This window comes from Periplaneta americana, chromosome 8 (genome assembly GCF_040183065.1).
Source record: "Periplaneta americana isolate PAMFEO1 chromosome 8, P.americana_PAMFEO1_priV1, whole genome shotgun sequence".
Lineage (NCBI taxonomy): Eukaryota > Metazoa > Arthropoda > Insecta > Blattodea > Blattidae > Periplaneta > Periplaneta americana.
Genome location: NC_091124.1, coordinates 55,285,001 through 55,302,452, shown reverse-complemented (window position 1 = coordinate 55,302,452; position 17,452 = coordinate 55,285,001). Strand labels below are relative to the sequence as shown.

Genomic DNA, 17,452 nt, shown 5'->3' with positions numbered 1-17,452 from the left:
CTTTATCACTTCCTGTAATGTAGAATATATTTATTTTAACGTACACTTCTATTTCGAGAATTTATTATACCATAATTATAGGCCATTATTTGTATGTTCATGTCCTTATAGTTCATAGTTCATAGTTTAGTAAATATTATGCGTATTTTGCTTGGACATTTCATTTAACGCTTGTACACATCATATTCTGTTCGAAGAATCAAAGATAAAAGCTGGACTTTCGTTCACAATACTAAAGGAATTAAATGTTATACGCTTTCGGACTTTGGCTGTAACTTAATTGCCTGTAGAAGTAGGCCTACGTATTTTGTTTTTCTTAGCGGGGAGTTTCGTTTTCCTTGTTGGCATCCTGGATGACTGGTTTTGTTATCAGCAGCTTGACGTTGCAGCTGGGAGATAGGAGCTGTGGGCTTCAGTCATTGAATCGGCGCGGATAATAGTGGCTGGCTTCAGCAGTGGTTGTGTTTTGTAGAGCTCTCTCAGCGACAAAGAAAAGGTAGGCGGGGTCTCTATGGGCTATTAAAACTCTGCTGTTGTGTTCTAATGATGGGAGTAGAGAGGCAAAACATACAAGTAATTTATCTTTCGGCTGTGGTATATTCAAATCCTAATTCAAGGAAGATAAGATATTTTCTCGCCATGTTTCTTTATCAATTCCAAATGTACATGAAAATTTCCGATTATCCGGATTCACAGCGAATATAAAATATGCACATAATTACAGTATACATTTTTATCGGAAAATAACGCTTTTATTTAGAACGCAGATATAATTTGAAATGCAATTATATGTTACACTAAGACATTAAGATAGGTGCTATAGAAGTTAGATACTTTTTTGCACGATGGTGGTTCTTTTTGTTTTTTTTTTTGTTTTGTTTGTCTGTCTGTTTGTTTGTTTGTTTTTTTTTTTTTTTGTATTTACAGCTATTGTTGTTCGGCCTTGAAAGTTAGAATTCTCACACAGAAACTTGTTGCTAGGGAAACCATTCTTCATAACATAAAACCACAGTCTAGTATATGCAGTCGCGAAGCTCAATACTTAGTAAATATGCAGACATTAGATAGTTGCTCATCACTAGGATCGCTAATATCGCCTCATTACAGGCAATGCAAAATAGAACCGTCACAGTCTATTGTTTCTAGCACCCTCAAAACTCAAGCTTCGTGACTGTGATAAAACTATGTATACGGAACTAGACCAATTACAGTGCACTTGTTACTTAGTTACCATTACAGTATAGTTTTACGAAGGCTTTAGAATAAAATTGCTCTAAATTTTCAATGCTCGCTCTGCTCGTTTTCCAAAATTTTCCTTATTTTCTAAAAAGCATTTTCCAAAACTGTAATAAACTGTTTGTTACAAGATTCGATATATTTACTAAAAGTTACAATACAACAGCTCTAAATATAGTGTTAAATCGATGTATTTGAACTCAAACTACTTTATCCTGAAATTTTTTACATTTTACACTCGTAAAAATCTACAATGCTGTACACTCCTTGTAATGGTTGTAATTTAGAGATCGCATTCTGTCCCAGGGCGTACGGAGTAGAGGTTAGTCGTTCATAGACTATATTGGCGTGACGTCGTGTTAGCGCGTGGCACAGGTGCTATAAGGGAAAATTTTCATCTTGTTCTGCAGTTGACGTTCTATTAATGACTTAAAACTTAACCTTGAAGACCGTTGAAAATGCATTCTAGTGTTAAAGATTGATACTATGATGACATTTCCTAAAATTTAAATTATTTGTTCATTTATTTATTTGATTTATTTTTATTGGTAGGCTACTGCAGAGTTAAGGCCATAAGGCCTTTTCTTCCACTCAACCAGAACAAAAATATATATCAAATATAAATAATATCAATACAGAAAATAATAATAATAATAATAATAATAATAATAATAATAATAATAATAATAATAATAATAATAATAATAGCAATGCCAAAGGAAGCTTTTAATAGGAAAAGGAGCTGTTCTGTTACTCTTCATTGGACTAAAATTTGTTTTAGATGCTTATATTTTTATGATAATATTCTTTAGCTGTAAACACAGACTTATGTAACAATTTTGTCTTGTATTAATATTGTATCATCAACATTGAGGTCCACACCTGTGGAGTAACGGTCAGCGCGTCTGGCCGAGAAACTAGGTGGCCGGGTTCGAATCCCGGTCGGGGCAAGTTACCTGGTTGAGGTTTTTTCCGGAGTTTTCCCTCAACCTAACACTAGAAAATGCTGGGTAACTTTCGGTGCTGGACCCCGGACTCATTTCACCGGCATTATCACCTTCATTTCATTCAGACGCTAAATAACCTGAGATGTTGATACAGCGTCGTAAAATAACCCAATAAAATAAAAAAATAAATCGACATTGAGTAGTGAGCTCAGTTCAGAAAAATCAACATGAATTGTAAATTGGAGATCAGTTTTGTGCATTCTATATCCATTTGTGGCTTTTATCCCTTTTATAATTTGATTCATTAGAATAATAAAAAGTAAACTGCTAAGAGGGTCTTCCTGTCTAACACCTTTGGTTATTGGAATTGTTCCACTAGTGTCGTTAAATGCAATACGGATCCACATGGGTAATGAAAAATGTTTGAACTTAGTTTGTGACTTTCGATCTATGCACCCCATGTTGCCTAAATATTTGAATTTGTTAACTTGAGCAACTTCTCTATCTTCAGCTGATAACGCGTTTCCCTTAAACTATTTTTATTCGTAGCTTTGTTTATGTAAATTTTGAGATTGTTCACGGTCTTTATTCTTCGGTGATCACACTGATCACTATACTTTCCAAGAGTCATGACTTCGAAGACGACCTATGAGGATAAGTTCTACAATAACTTCCAGCCAATTTTAATTCCATTTAATAACAACTTAATTATATGTAGATATGCTTAAATAGCTATACTGAGTATTTTTATTTTTTAAAATTCGATTGTTCTGTATATCCTTTATTATCATACAGAATCTGTCTAAAATCATGAAACGCATGTTATATTATGTACAACACATACGTTTTAAGGGGTTAGGTACAGCTTACAGCAGTAAAAGTTTTGGAAATATTCAACATGTTTTTCCTCCATTACTGTGTCTTGCATAATAATGAAAATTGGTATCTGTAAAACACTATCCTCCTATCAGAAGAATATTAATATGCGTTACAAGAGCGGTATGTTGAAGTTTTCATGTTCGAGGAAAAGTTTGAAAAAAACGAAACGTAGTTGAGCTTTTTTAATTTCCGAGAATTGAAAGAAAACATACCGCTCGTGCATCGTACATTATTTTGTGCGAAGATCGTTTATTACATACCTGAAAGAGGAATTTCTAATTATTTACAATGAAATCTCCATCTTGGTTTCTGTTCAATGACGGCAATTTTGGAAAACAAAAATATCTATCTTCAACATTGTTGCTTTAAAATGTTTTCTGTGTTTACTATACTCCAGCAGGCCGTGATATACGTCTGTCTTTTTTTCCCCGCAGTCTATAAATGCGAACTTAAAACAAATGGCTTCCTTAATGTTACATGCATCACGAAATGCAGTAACTTTAGTGGACTTGTAGAGTTTACTTAATTTTTGCAAATATTTAAAAACAATAATTAACAGTGCAATTTAGGTGAAATTGCAGTGGTAAGTTTCCAATTTATAATTATTACTATATTGAACGTCTCCAAAAATAATATGTTAAAAGCCTAAAGCAGTAAAATCAATATGTCACTTAAGCGGTAAGAAGAGGGAAATTGTTGTGTGTGTTAGGTTAGGAATACTGAATGTGGAATTTTAGACTTTCCGCGGATTGGTTTTGTGGGGAAACCAAGCAAATATGCACGATCTCGCACAAAATAATTTTACGATTTAAATTTTTTTTTATTTAAATTCAAAAAGGTGGCAGTCCACTGTACAGTGATGAAGCGTTTCCCTCATAACTCATAAACTTGTTAACTTTTTCATGTTCTCTTTCTTTTGTTTTATTGCTGAAACTCATGTTTACAACTACATTTCTTAAAAAATAATATATTTTTATTTTGTGTTAGAAAAAAATACTGATATTTTACATTTTTAAAATGAATTTATTTTTTATCAGACAATCTATCAACGGTAGACAAGTGATCTTGCATCATATTGTAGATATGACATGCATAAATACACACAAAAAAATTTTCATCACAGAATGTTGGATAGTTATTGAGTTATGTGAGAAACGCTTCATCACTGCACAGTGAACTGAATTTTGAAATAAAAAAATTGTAGATTTTTTTTAATCGTATATATATATATATATATATATATATATATTATTCCTATATATATATATATATATATACATTTTTTCATTTAGCAGGAGGACACTGTTTTACACATACTAATTTTCATTATTATTCAAGATACAATAATGGAGGAAAAAAATGTTGAATATTTACAAAATTTTACTGTTGTAAGCTGTACCTAACCCCTTAAGACAAATTGGGAATTAATCAGTCTAGGAAACTTTAATTGCCTGACTTGCCGTATAGTGAGAGTATCGTTTACCTCCAAGTTCGTCAGTGTCTTCGCTATCATGGTCTGGTAAAGTAACTTTCTCTTCTTGAGTCAGATTACAATGAACATCAAGTGCATCTACAAAACTCCGAGTCTCACGTAAGTCCGCCATCGGTCCCTATCCTGTGAAAGATTAATCCACTCTCTTATCATATCCCACCTCCCTCTACGTCTCGGCCTCCACAAAGGTCTTTTTCCCCTCCGGTCTCCCAACTAACACTCTATATGCATTTCTGGATTCGCCCATACGTGCTACATGCCCTGACCATCTCAAACGTCTGGATTTAATGTTCCTAATTACGTCAGGTGAAGAATACAATGCGTGCAGTTCTGTGTTGTGTAACTTTCTCCATTCTCCTGTAACTTCATCCCTCTTAGCCCCAAATATTTTCCTAAGAACCTTATTCTGAACTTTATTCTCAAACACCCTTAATCTCTGTTCCTCTCTCGAAGTGAGAGTCCAAGTTTCACAACCTTGCAGAACAACCGGTAATATAACCGTTTTATAAATTCTAACTTTCAGATTTTTTGATAGTAGACTAGATGACAAAAGCTTCTCAACCGAATAATAACAGGCATATCTCATATTTATTCTGCGTTTAATTTCCTCCCGAGTGTCATTTATATTTGTTACTATTGCTCAAAAATCATTTTTTCTACCTAAATTATATTTTTCTTCACTAAAAAATCGTTACAAACCCGGGTATCTACAGAAAAGTGAAAAACTTAGTTTTGTATTACGTTATTACATCCATACATATCCGTACTCGTATTTGTTCCACCAATACCTGCATTATTTGTTTCCCTATTTACTGGGAATTTCCTAACAACAGACAGCAAATTTTCAAATCATTCGCCTAATTTTTGCAGTGTAATATTAAACTGAATGTTGTAAAGGAATAACTACTCTCTTCATTATATTCTGAATTGTTATAATAATTCAAGAGGTGTACTGAACTCACAGTATTGGTCGAAATTTCATCATCTAACAAAGTAAACTGACACAATCTTGTTGAATTCTAATTAACTTTAAGATCCTTCCGCACCTCTGAGAAATAGTTCCCACACGTGATCGAACAACCATCTCCTCAGTTATCCGCTACAACTGACCTGAGCTCAGATAAAGTCACATCGCCAGGAAATGATCAGGAGCCTGTGGAATTATTTAGTAAAACGGTCGGTCCGGAGTTACTGGACGATTGACCACCTGTTGCTGTATCGAAAGTTCCGGCTGCGAGAGCTCCTGAACTCCCCATTGAAGGTGAGGGAGGATTTCGTCTGGGTACAGATTTATCTCATTCTGATGGCTTGGTCCTGCTGGAACTCCTCTTATCGCTGATCCTTCTCAAATTTTTGGTTCTAGAGGTCCCGATTTCGCTTTGGAACGAACTGTGGCCTCCACAACTGGTTCTTCAAGATGTGCAGATTCTGGTTATGGTTGCAGACACCTAGATAAAGTTCTTGCAACAGTATTATGAAATACATTTTTTCAGCTGCCCCAGCTAATCTGAACTTGTTTGATGTCTGCTAGCAAGGGTTTGAGTTTCATTAGATCCATGAACCGTGAAGCGATAAAATGTGTGTCTTAGAATTTAATTTCGATGCATGATCATTGCTACAACTTCACACCTATTCAGAGTGACTTTCATATGAATTTAGGGTTACCATCCGTCCGGCAAAAGGAGGACATGTCCTCTTTTTTAATCATTTTATCCTGTCCGGCAGGCATTCAAAAAATTGAAATGTCCGGCATCCTCATTTCAATTAAAATGAATATGAATATTGAATAATGTGTGATATTATGCATAGAATATCTAAACAAATGGTGAAAACCTATTAAAGAATTTAACTGCTTTCAATGTTTGAAGCTGGAACACATAAAAAAAACATAAAATATGATAACCTATTGACATGCATTGAATTCGTAATTCTAAAAATGTCACTATTAATGATTCTAAGCTGTTTTATCAATTTTGTTCTGCAATGTACACAGATACGCCAATCAAGTCAATTTGGACAAAGATTTAAGTTTAGATAAACAATGGTGCAAATTCTTCAATTCCAATAATTCTGCGAGCACTGAAACTTTCTCAGAACTCTTAAAAATATGTCAATTCTATTTATTTATCCCAAGTCACAATGGAAGTGCTGATAGAGTATTTTCCCTAATAATTGCTCAATGGATAAAGGAACGAAATCGCATGCTAACGGAGACAGTCAGAGGTATCATCATGGTGAAATATAATTTCAAGGACATGTCCTGTGAACAGTTCCATAGTTATTTGTTACAAGATATGTTTGTCTCTTCAGGTTCTTGTGCACAAAGTGTGTTTCACGGTTAAGTAGGGTATAGATGCAATACTGATCTAGCAACAAGTGAGAAAACTAAGTCATTGTTTTTATCTTTAATTTGTTCATACCAATTTTTAAAAAGTCCTCCTTTTTTCAGCAATGTTCTCTTATTTTAGATGCCATGTCCTCCTATAGAATTTCTTCTCATGGTAACCCTATATGAATTCAAAATCATTATCGGCATCAAAATCAGTTTGTTCGGAGATAGCTTCTCTGCCTTTAGACTACCGGTACTCAATGCTTTCCATCTAAGTAAGGACTGACACAAGGAAGCGTAACAGGAGAATTTTAATCCTTATTAGGATGTCTAAAAATGAAATGTTGTTTTAATTAATTTTATTAAATTAACTTCTAGAAGAAAATAAAGTCTTATGGATAACGTGTGAACACTGTATGAAATAGAGGAAGTTGTTCACATGCCCCAGCAGGGTCAGACACTGTGTTATCAGTGTAGGTCAGTGGGAGAGTGCCTGCTTTGCATTGGCTCTGTCGTTAATGCGATAGCTCTACTGCTTTGATTGTATAGCATTACAGAAATATCGTTGAGTCATGTCGAAAATGTTCTCGTTTTCATAAGTTTTTCTTTTTACTGGGTTTTTACGACGCTTTATCAACTACAAAGGTTATCAAGCGTCTGACAAGCAACCATTATAATGGGGGCAGACAAAAAAATATTTTTTTTCTTCCACCATGTGGTAATGTCAAAAAAAGTGCATGTACAAATTTTGGCCACTCGACCGCAATTACGATGCCGTCCAGAAAGTGATTTTCCCTCTGGCTGTTTACAGAAAAATAGCACAATTGCATGGAAAGATTTAATGGAACAGATACAGCATTTGTTGCGCTATTTGTAAACATATCCCCCACTGGAATTGAGACATTTGTCATACCATGGGATCAATTTTTGTATCCTTGTTTTGTACAGGGACATCATTTTATTTTTACTTCAATTTTTATTGTACCTGCGTTTCTAAATGTACTTGACTCCCACCCCTTTCACGAATGTCCTTGCTAACGTCAGTCACACAAACTTACGGCCGCTGTTGCTAGCAGTGAAATAAACAGTACAAAGTACAGTGTGTTTCAGAAATATGTTGCATTTTCTATAGAAGAAAAATCTTATATTATTGAAGTTTATTTTCACACAGGTATCGTGTGTAGCATAACTGAATTTATCTGTGTGGACTGAGCACAAGTGAAGATTAGAGTTCCCAAAAGTACGGTACCCTATAATATGGTACGGTACTTAACAGCATTATTTAAACAAGAGTTTTGTTTTACTGTTTGTAGGTTTCCAGTTTTCACGATGGTGGAAACTGGAATTACAATATAACCGAGTGTAAACAGTTTTTTTTCACAATTTCCTGTTTATAGTAGGTTATTTTACGACGCTTTATCAACATCTAAGGTTATTTAGCGTCTGAATGAGATGAAGGTGATAATGCCGGTGAAATGAGTCCGGGGTCCATCACCGAAAGTTACCCACCATTTGCTCATATTGGGTTGAGGGAAAACCCCGGAAAAAACCTCAACCAGATAACTTGTCCCGACCGGGAATCGAACCCGGGCCACCTCGTTTCGCGGCCAGACGCGCTAACCGTTACTCCACAGGTGCGGACCTTCCTGTTTATATCATTACGGAATATTTTCGTAGAAATGACATTAATCTGGTAGATAAATTTAGAGCAACAGAGTGTACAGAAAGAAAGAAAAGTGTAATATGGCCAACAAAGGTGACAGAAGATGCTGTAGAAGATGATCAGTGAAAGGATGCAGCGAGGTCCTAATAAGTCGGTCAAGAAGTTAGCTGTAGAAATTGGGGTTTCTTACGGAAGTGCTCACAAAATTCTCAGGAATAAATTAGGTCAGTAATATCCTGAATAAAGTAGACATTACAGAATGAATACAACCGCCTGAAAAGTTGAGTTTGTGAAAAAAAAATTTTTACTATTCTACTGTTGTTTTTTTGTTTTTTTTTTTTTTTTTGATAAAATACTGTGAAAGTAATGATCAAACTGAAAATCGTAATACTGTATTTCCCTGTAACATGAATCGATACACTACTTTTCTCTCCTCCTATAGTTAGTAAAATGATTTGTTTACATATTTCACTAGCAACTCCAAACTCCTGTAATGGAAGGGGGGTAACAGTGTTTCCGAGTATAGCCAGGTTAATGTTAAAAATGTTGGTAAAAATAAATTGATGTCCCTGTAGAAGTCAGCCGCCTGGGATCGGAACCAGCGTTTGACAGCCGCCTGCACCTCTTTGTCGATCCCGTGATATGACAAATGTCTCAATTCTGGTAGGGAATATGCCGAAAATACAATATCTGTGCCTGTTCCAATAAATTTTTCCAATGAAATTGTGTTTTCTTTCTGTTCAACGGCCCTTGGCGAACTTATTTTTTTACAGCCCTCATAATTGTGATCGAATGGACAAAATTTGTATAAGAACTTATTTTGACATTATTAACATGGTGTAAGAAAAAAATTAACTTTTTTATCTGCCCCCATCAGAATGTTTGCTTATGAGTGAAATGAAGGTGATAATTCCAGCGAAATGTCCAGGATCCAGCGCCGAAAGTTACCCAGCATTTGCTGTTAATGGATTGAGGGGGGGGGGGGGAAACCTCAACCAAGTAGGTGTTCAACCACAATCTTGAGAGTCAAGTAGATCTAAGTATTGCATTGATATTTAATTTCTTATTAATTTGTGTACGTAGTGAAGATGACGTTCAACACGACGACCATGTAGAGAAAAAATCAGCATGCTTTTAATTGAACAATATGCGTTTTCAGTATCCTACATAGATTGCATGGATACGTGCTTGGATAGTTGAACTGTTTAGATGCAGCTATTTAAACACAATCACCTTCACAATTTTTGTAACACGTATATACTATCACATATTTTTGAGAGACCTTGAATATTGTAACAAGGGGAACTTGTTAATGAGTTCATGTCAAAACATCATATCAAATAGCGTAAATATTCATAGATCACCACAACAGATAAATACAAGAAATCAGTTTTCGTACTAATAAATGAGTAAAGCCTCGTTCACACTTTTCAAGTAACTTGAATTCAAGTCGCAGTGATAGCCTATATTAAAGTTATTTTGTTTTCAAGTAGGATAAATAAAATTGGCGTCAATGAAAGTTGTGCGATTAGGAATTCTTGTAGTAGGAAGCCTCCAGGCCAAGGAAATGATAAATATATCGAAGAAAATATGGAAGACGCGTTGTTCAGTATGGGTTAGGAATTAGTAAAAGAAATACACGACCATTGACCATTACAAATAATAATAATAATAATAATAATAATAATAATAATAATAATAATAATAATGATGATGATTTATTTTAGCTGGCAGAGTTAAGGCCGTAAGGCTTTCTCTTCCACTCAACCAGCAAAAAGTGTATATACAAATGCATGAACTTACAAAGAATTCAACAATTTGATTAAGTGAGAGTTACATGTATACAAGAGTTATGTACGAATTAAACAACAAAGTACTATGAACTATTAATTAAACACTGAAATACAAACTATGTAGCAGAATTAAGCTAAAATACATAGAATGTTAATATATTTCAAATAATGTTAGATAATAGAAAGTGATTATTATGAGACAATTTTGAAAATACAGCACTATCAGGATGATGTCTAAAGAATGAAGTAACAATGTAGCCAGTGATAGTTTAAATCAGTAAGATTGGAGTGAAATGCTAATAAGGTTATCTTTTAAGCTGTTTTTAAAGGTGTTTATTGTCTTGCAGCCCCTAATACTTTGTGGCAAGGAATTCCATTGACGCGAGGTAGATACTGTAAAAGATGATGAATAGCAAGATGTTCTATGAAGAGGTATAAGTGAAATCTTCAAGCAGATTTAATAATTCTTAATGTATGAATATAATAAAATACAAGCAGGTCTGATTTACTATAGCTAATTGAAAATGATTATTTTAAGCTGTTTTTAGTTGGTTATTTAACGACGCTGTTTCAACTACGAGCTTATTTAGCGTCGATGATAGCGAGATGGTATTTGGCGAGATGAGGCCGAGAATTCGCCATACATTACCTGGCATTCACCTTACAGTTGGGGAAAACTTCGGAAAAAACCCAACCAGGTAATCAGCCTAAGCGGGAATCGAACCCGCGCCCGAGCGCAACTTCACACCGGGAGGCAAGCGCCTTAACCGACTGAGCCACGCAGGTAGCTTTTAAGCTGTTACAGTTTACAAAAGAATCTATCGGCCACATTGAACTATGCCAGTTTCGACCGATAAATGTCATCCCTTCAAGCAACACTCTTCTTAATCCTTCCTATCTTCCTGACTTCTTTTCTATCTACAGCAGCGGTCGTCAGCATAGAGCAGTCTAGGGCTAGCGTCTATTACCCGCGGAGAACACAGTGCACTCGTAGCTGCTAGCGGGTATGCTCTCTACCTGTTCCTGCTGCACGACGGGGCACACGGGACGGCTCCGCTAATCTTTGCACATTTCAGCGAGTGCTGACGACCACTGATCTACAGTTTAATGGTTTTTAATTGTCATTCATATTTCATCTGTGTCCAATTCTTTAATGAAATCTTCCTTCCTCGGCAGCTTTCTTTGTCTTTCTGTCACGATACTTTACAATTTCTATAATCCACAGTCATTCGTGAGTTTCATAAAACTTCAGAAACTCAAATATTTGGTCATTATTTCACTTACTAATAGTAAGTTACTATTGTTTCCTATTATTTTTACCTTCCCAGTAGAATAGAAAACAATCAGCTGTTAATTTAACGCTCTTAAAACAGCTATTAATTGAAAGTCCCGCTCTTTTCTCCTTGAATTCAAGTTATCAAGTGACGTTCACACTCTTCAAGTTGTTTCAAGTAAAAAGTAGAAAAGAATTGAACTTCACTTGAAACATAGTTCAAACTTTTCAAGTTCGTCGAATCAATTGACTTGAATTCTAGGATTAAGGTTGCGAAATTAGAACTTGTATAAAGGACTATTGATTCATTGTCAAGATTAGAGTATTCTAGTGTTCACTTGTAAATTCCCGGAGCTTATCTTGCACGTCACGTGATCAGGTGCACTTCCTGAAAGACAGCCTCCTCCGAGTACGGGTCATTGTTTCTTAATTAAAAATTCAACATTTTTTTTTTTTTTTTTGATAGTTCTATGTCTTATTCAAACGTAATTTCGAAACTTTGAAGCTGCTATATTCCATACCTTCGTCGTGCATTACAGACGCTATGTTCGATTCAAGATTGTCGAGTATGGCGATATTCGCCCATGTTCGCCCTGGAGAAGAAGGCCTGTCGTGTTTGTTCCACATTTTTTTTTTTTTTAATTTTCGCTGTTCTCCACTCATGTTTTTACCGCTTAAGGATTTTAACATAGATTTTGCGATTAGTTTTTAATATGAAACAAGACTAAGTTTTTAATGTCTTGGGTGCCTCTCTCATATTCGAACATTGCGAGACACTAGTACAACAGACCGATTATTTTTGTCCTGACAGCTCGGCGACGCGAAAGAGGGGAAGTAATAGGAGTAGTGGGGAGAAACATATACATTTTACAGATTCAAGATTTTATGAATGAAGAACAGCCAAATGTATTGCTAAACAACTATTAAGGATTAATTGTAACAGTATGGCAACATACTACGACACATAAGATTTTATCAAATTTTATCAAGTTGATTTTATAACAAATGTTATTTAAATATAAAATGGATTGATATTATATCACCATTATACTCATAATTCCCCGGTAATTAATTACAAATTCAACAATTGAGTCTTTTTCACCAATATTTTTTATTAATTTTCTGATATTCGTAATTCTGTTAATGACTTAATGCAGGATATAATATGTAACACTTTTGTCAATTTTAATTATTTTATATGTGTTTTGTAACATGAGTTATATGTACCAGAAATCATATCGACATTTTCCAAATTCACATTTTCCTGGAAATCTTTTTTAAACTGAACCTTTTTCATTAATAAGACATAACTACATAAAACTCATGAAAGTCCAATTTCTTATGCATAATACTATGTACATTTTAATTGGTTTAAGGTTTAGGTTTCGTGTTTCTTAACAATATATGATAATGCCGAAAAGGCGAAAACGTTAATACTTCATATACAATGTTATAGCAAGTAAACATTTGCAAAATAGATAAATCTTATAGATTGAACTTGAAACTTTTATTATGTAGTGGGGAGAGCTTTGGAGTAGAGATAAGAGCGAGCGGTCAGTAAAGGAATGCAGTACAGCTTAACTGTACTAGAAACATACCGCTCTACCGCACGCATGACAACCGATCGCTCGGAAGGCAAGCGAGTGACTAACCCAAACAGCCCTTGGCGTACTAAATAGACTCTCCTGACCATGGCGCACATTGCCGGCGACTGTCAGGACTAAATAATCGTACTGTACCCATGTCGGTCTCTCCTTTAACCATGATGAACACCAGGGATCCTTCTTCTTTGGTGTCACGGCCCTATTAGTCTAGCCTCAGCTTCCCTTACAACAGCCGACCATTTTCACATGCTTATAACTCCCAGGGGCTCTCAAATCTGGCTTAACATCATCCACCCATCTCAATTGTTGTCCCACATTCCTCCTACCATCAGTTTAGAGTATTTTTAGAATACGCTCATCTTCCACCTTCATGACATGTTCCAACCATTTCAACCTGCGAGCTTTTATTTCCGCAACAATGTGTGATGATTTGTACTATTTTTCCAAAATTGAGAATAAAATTATAGTTTATTATCCATTCGCCATTTTCTAATTTAGGTCCATAAATCTTCCTGAGGATTTTCCTTTCCCATGCCATTAGGTATGAATCCATTCGTTTAGTCAACGTCCAAGTCTCACTTCCATAAAGGAGGAGTAGTCTTATGATAGAGACCAGAGTTTACAGCTACATTAATCTATTTTTTATTCGTAAGTATCAAAATAGCGAGGACCAAACAGGTCGCTGTCTTTCAAGAGCATGTCTTATGGCCGGTTTCACCAAACTCCTTTAAATTAGCACCAACGACTTGTCAATAAACGGATCATTTAATTTTAACGAGATCTTTAAAAGTTGACAGTTTCACTATGCCTCGTTTCTTTAAAATTAACGTGCGTTTACTAACGTGGGGATTTTGTAGTTATATCTTGCATGTTTTATTTCTCATACGACCATGGCTTCGAAATCGCGAATTTCATTGGTTACATATATGATCACGGCTGACTTTGTTTGGCGTGAGGAAACAATCATAGGCAAACGTGAAACAGGCTGTAATTTTAAGAACATCTAAAAGTTCTTATTCTTGATATTTTTCCTAAATACAGTATGTTGTCACACCGTAATTTAAAAAACCAGATGCTTCCAAATGTAAATAGGAATGTAGAGCAGTTAATTTGTAACTTCTAAAGAAAATATAAGAAAATTTTGCGGACGATAAGGTAAACAGCTTCAGAATTGATGCGACAATACAGTTATTATAAGGCCTAAATTTAGGATGGGAAATCGCCTCTTCCATAAATTGCATACTACTTTATACTGTATTTCATGTAGATTTATGTACCCTGTAACAATTGTGTGGCAGAATTCAGAAGAGGTGTCATTAAATTGGATTTTAAGGAGTATCCATTGCATCCTAAAAGCAAAATCTCTTTGCACCCTTTCCATTTAAAAAGGCATCCTCTTACACCTTTGGAATGTTGTACTACCGTGTACTGACCGTAAAATTATCTTAAAACGAGAAGAATCTGTTGAAGAGGCATTAAGTGGGTGATTCCTACCTGTCGTATTCTAACTTATTACAATTTCAATAAACTAGCGCTGAGGTAGGCCTAATTCTGCTGATTTCGGAATTGAAAATCGTTTAATTTTTTTTTATTTATTTTTTTGGTGGAGATGCAACTGGCCGTATATACAAGGCATAACAAAAACCTAAACTAATCAAACCTAACCTGTCACAGTTTCGTATGTGCAAGGTGTATAAGCAGAACACGAAGGAAACTACCTCGGCGATAGTTTAGTCACAATTTTTTATGCGGAATGAAATTGTTTGAATATTGAATGAAAAATAGGATCTTCTGTTGCAGAATCTTTTGGCCATATTACTGACAGGAGATATGACTCGAACATGTAGCCTACACACTATCGTTGTTAATGACGACAGGAAATTTAGCTGTAGGCTATTATAAAGATAATGAATGTATTGTGGTCGTAATGTTGATGTACATCTGATACTTTATTCACATATCTAGACAATACAGCTTTTGACATCCCGTTCATATCACCAATTACTATTTCAAAACTTCCCGTAACATTATCTTAAAGCGAAAAGAATCTGTTGCAGAGGTGTTAAGTAGGTGATTCCTATCTATCGTATTCTAACCTATATTCAGTTTCTTCTAGAATCATTCTTATTATTTATATCCGTAATGTGTAGCTTTCGTGAAATTCTTTATCACTTAAATCTTCAAAATGATTATTCCAAGTGTTATTACAACACATAAAAGTTCGCCATTATGTTGCACAATTTCAACATCGAATACGTCCGCCATGTTGTTGACTTCTTAACCCATCGTTACTGCTTTAACGCGACGAATTAGCTCCTAATAAATTAACGACGAGTTTAAAGATGCGTTAGCAATAACGATGTTTGGTGGAACACAAAAATTGACTAACGTGTCATTAAATTATTTAACGAGACGTTATAATGATAACGAAGGTTGGTGAAACCGGCCATTAGACTTATTAGCAGGGAAAGGATTTATATGTAAATACATATTTACTTATAAAGCTAATATAATTTATATTTTGCATTATCTTTATGTTTCACAATGTGTAGGGTTGAAAAATCCTACTTTTATTTTCCATATTTTTCCATATTTTAGAGTTTAGTACATATTTTCGTTAATTTCCATATATTTTCCATATTTCATATAAAACAGTCCATATTATATTAGGTTTAACAATAAAACAAAACAAAATTCCATTAACTTTTAAAAATACATTTCAACAATAGAGATTTAAACACATGTTCAGTAATCCCTTTAACATCAGAGTTATTTGAAAATTAGCAGTCCTATCAACAATGGGAAAGTAAGTTACAAAACTGTATTAATTTAATTTAAAATTTTTAACAGACTTCAGTTGTGCAGCTCAACAGTTAAATGCCAGTCAGAGTACACATAGGTTCAGTTTTGTAAATCATACTATAAAGACGGTAAATATGCCAAAAGTACGTCATTCAGTCAATTTAAAATCAAAACTAACAAGTTACATTTCAGAATTTAAAGAAGATGGTTTATCAACTGACAATAAAATATTATTTTGTAATTTGTGTCAGTGTGCAGTATCATCTACACAAAAGTTCCTGGTGCAACAACACATTACAACTAGTAAACATCAGGCCAACAAACAACTAAATTCCAAGCAGAGACAATTGTTTTTAACACAACCAACAACATCGAATGTAAGATCTGAGTTTAACATCGACCTGTGCCGTTCTCTCATCTCTGCTGATATTCCTCTCTACAAACTAAAGAATAAGGTCTTCAGGGAATTCCTTGAAAAATATACTCAACATACAATCCCGGATGAGTCAACACTTAGGAAGACGTATGCTCCATCCATCTACGATGAGACAATACAGAAGATAAGAGATGAAATTAAAGATAGTTCAATTTGGGTTTCCATTGATGAGACTCCCGACAAAGAAGGTAGACTTGTTGGTAATGTAGTTATCGGTTTGTTAAGTGAACAATATTCTGAACGAATTCTTTTACATTGTGATGTTCTAGAAAAGTGCAATAACAAAACTATAGTTAAACTGTTCAACGAAGCTATGGGTATCCTGTGGCCAAAGGGTATTATGTACGATAATGTGTTATTCTTTATTAGCGATGCTGCCCCTTATATGGTCAAAGCTGGACAAGCATTATCTGTTGTATATCCTAAATTGACTCATTTTACTTGTGTGGCGCATGCATTTCATCGTGTGGCAGAAGTGGTCAGAGACAATTTCCCTAAAGTAGATTTGTTGATTTCATCAGTGAAAAAAGTATTTCTCAAAGCTCCCAGTAGAGTTAACGTGTTGAAAGAAATGTACCCTGAAATTCCATTGCCACCAAAGCCAATTTTAACTAGATGGGGTACATGGCTAGAAGCAGTTGAATATTATGCCGAACATATAGACTCTATTAACAATGTTCTCCTTGCATTGGACTCTGAAGATGCAGTCTCAATTGATACTGCGAAAACAGTTACCTGTGACATAAGTGTGAAGAATGACTTAGCTCACATTCAGCATACATTTTCATGCATCATAAAAACGCTCAAAAGTCTCCAAAATAGGCACCTTTCACTATCTGAAAGTTTTGAAATTATAAATAGTACTGTGGAACAACTGAATCGTGGTAGAGGTAAAGTTGCAGATGCAGTAAGAGCTAAGGTGGACACTGTACTTTCAAAAAACCCTGGATATGAAGAACTACAAAAGGTTGTTGCTGTGATGAGTGGTGAATCAACAG

The 17,452-nt window shown here is 34.8% G+C and overlaps 1 protein-coding gene across 1 annotated transcript in view; it reads left to right on the top strand.

Moving 5' to 3' along the window:
* The first annotated feature begins 337 nt into the window (after nt 1-337).
* Nucleotides 338-17,452, top strand: part of LOC138704729 (salivary glue protein Sgs-3-like) — an 82,649-nt gene continuing 65,534 nt past the window's right edge. Inside the window, exon 1 of the mRNA XM_069832900.1 lies at nt 338-496. The gene's annotated coding sequence lies outside the window, so the exon portion shown is untranslated. The remainder of the gene's footprint in view (nt 497-17,452) is intronic.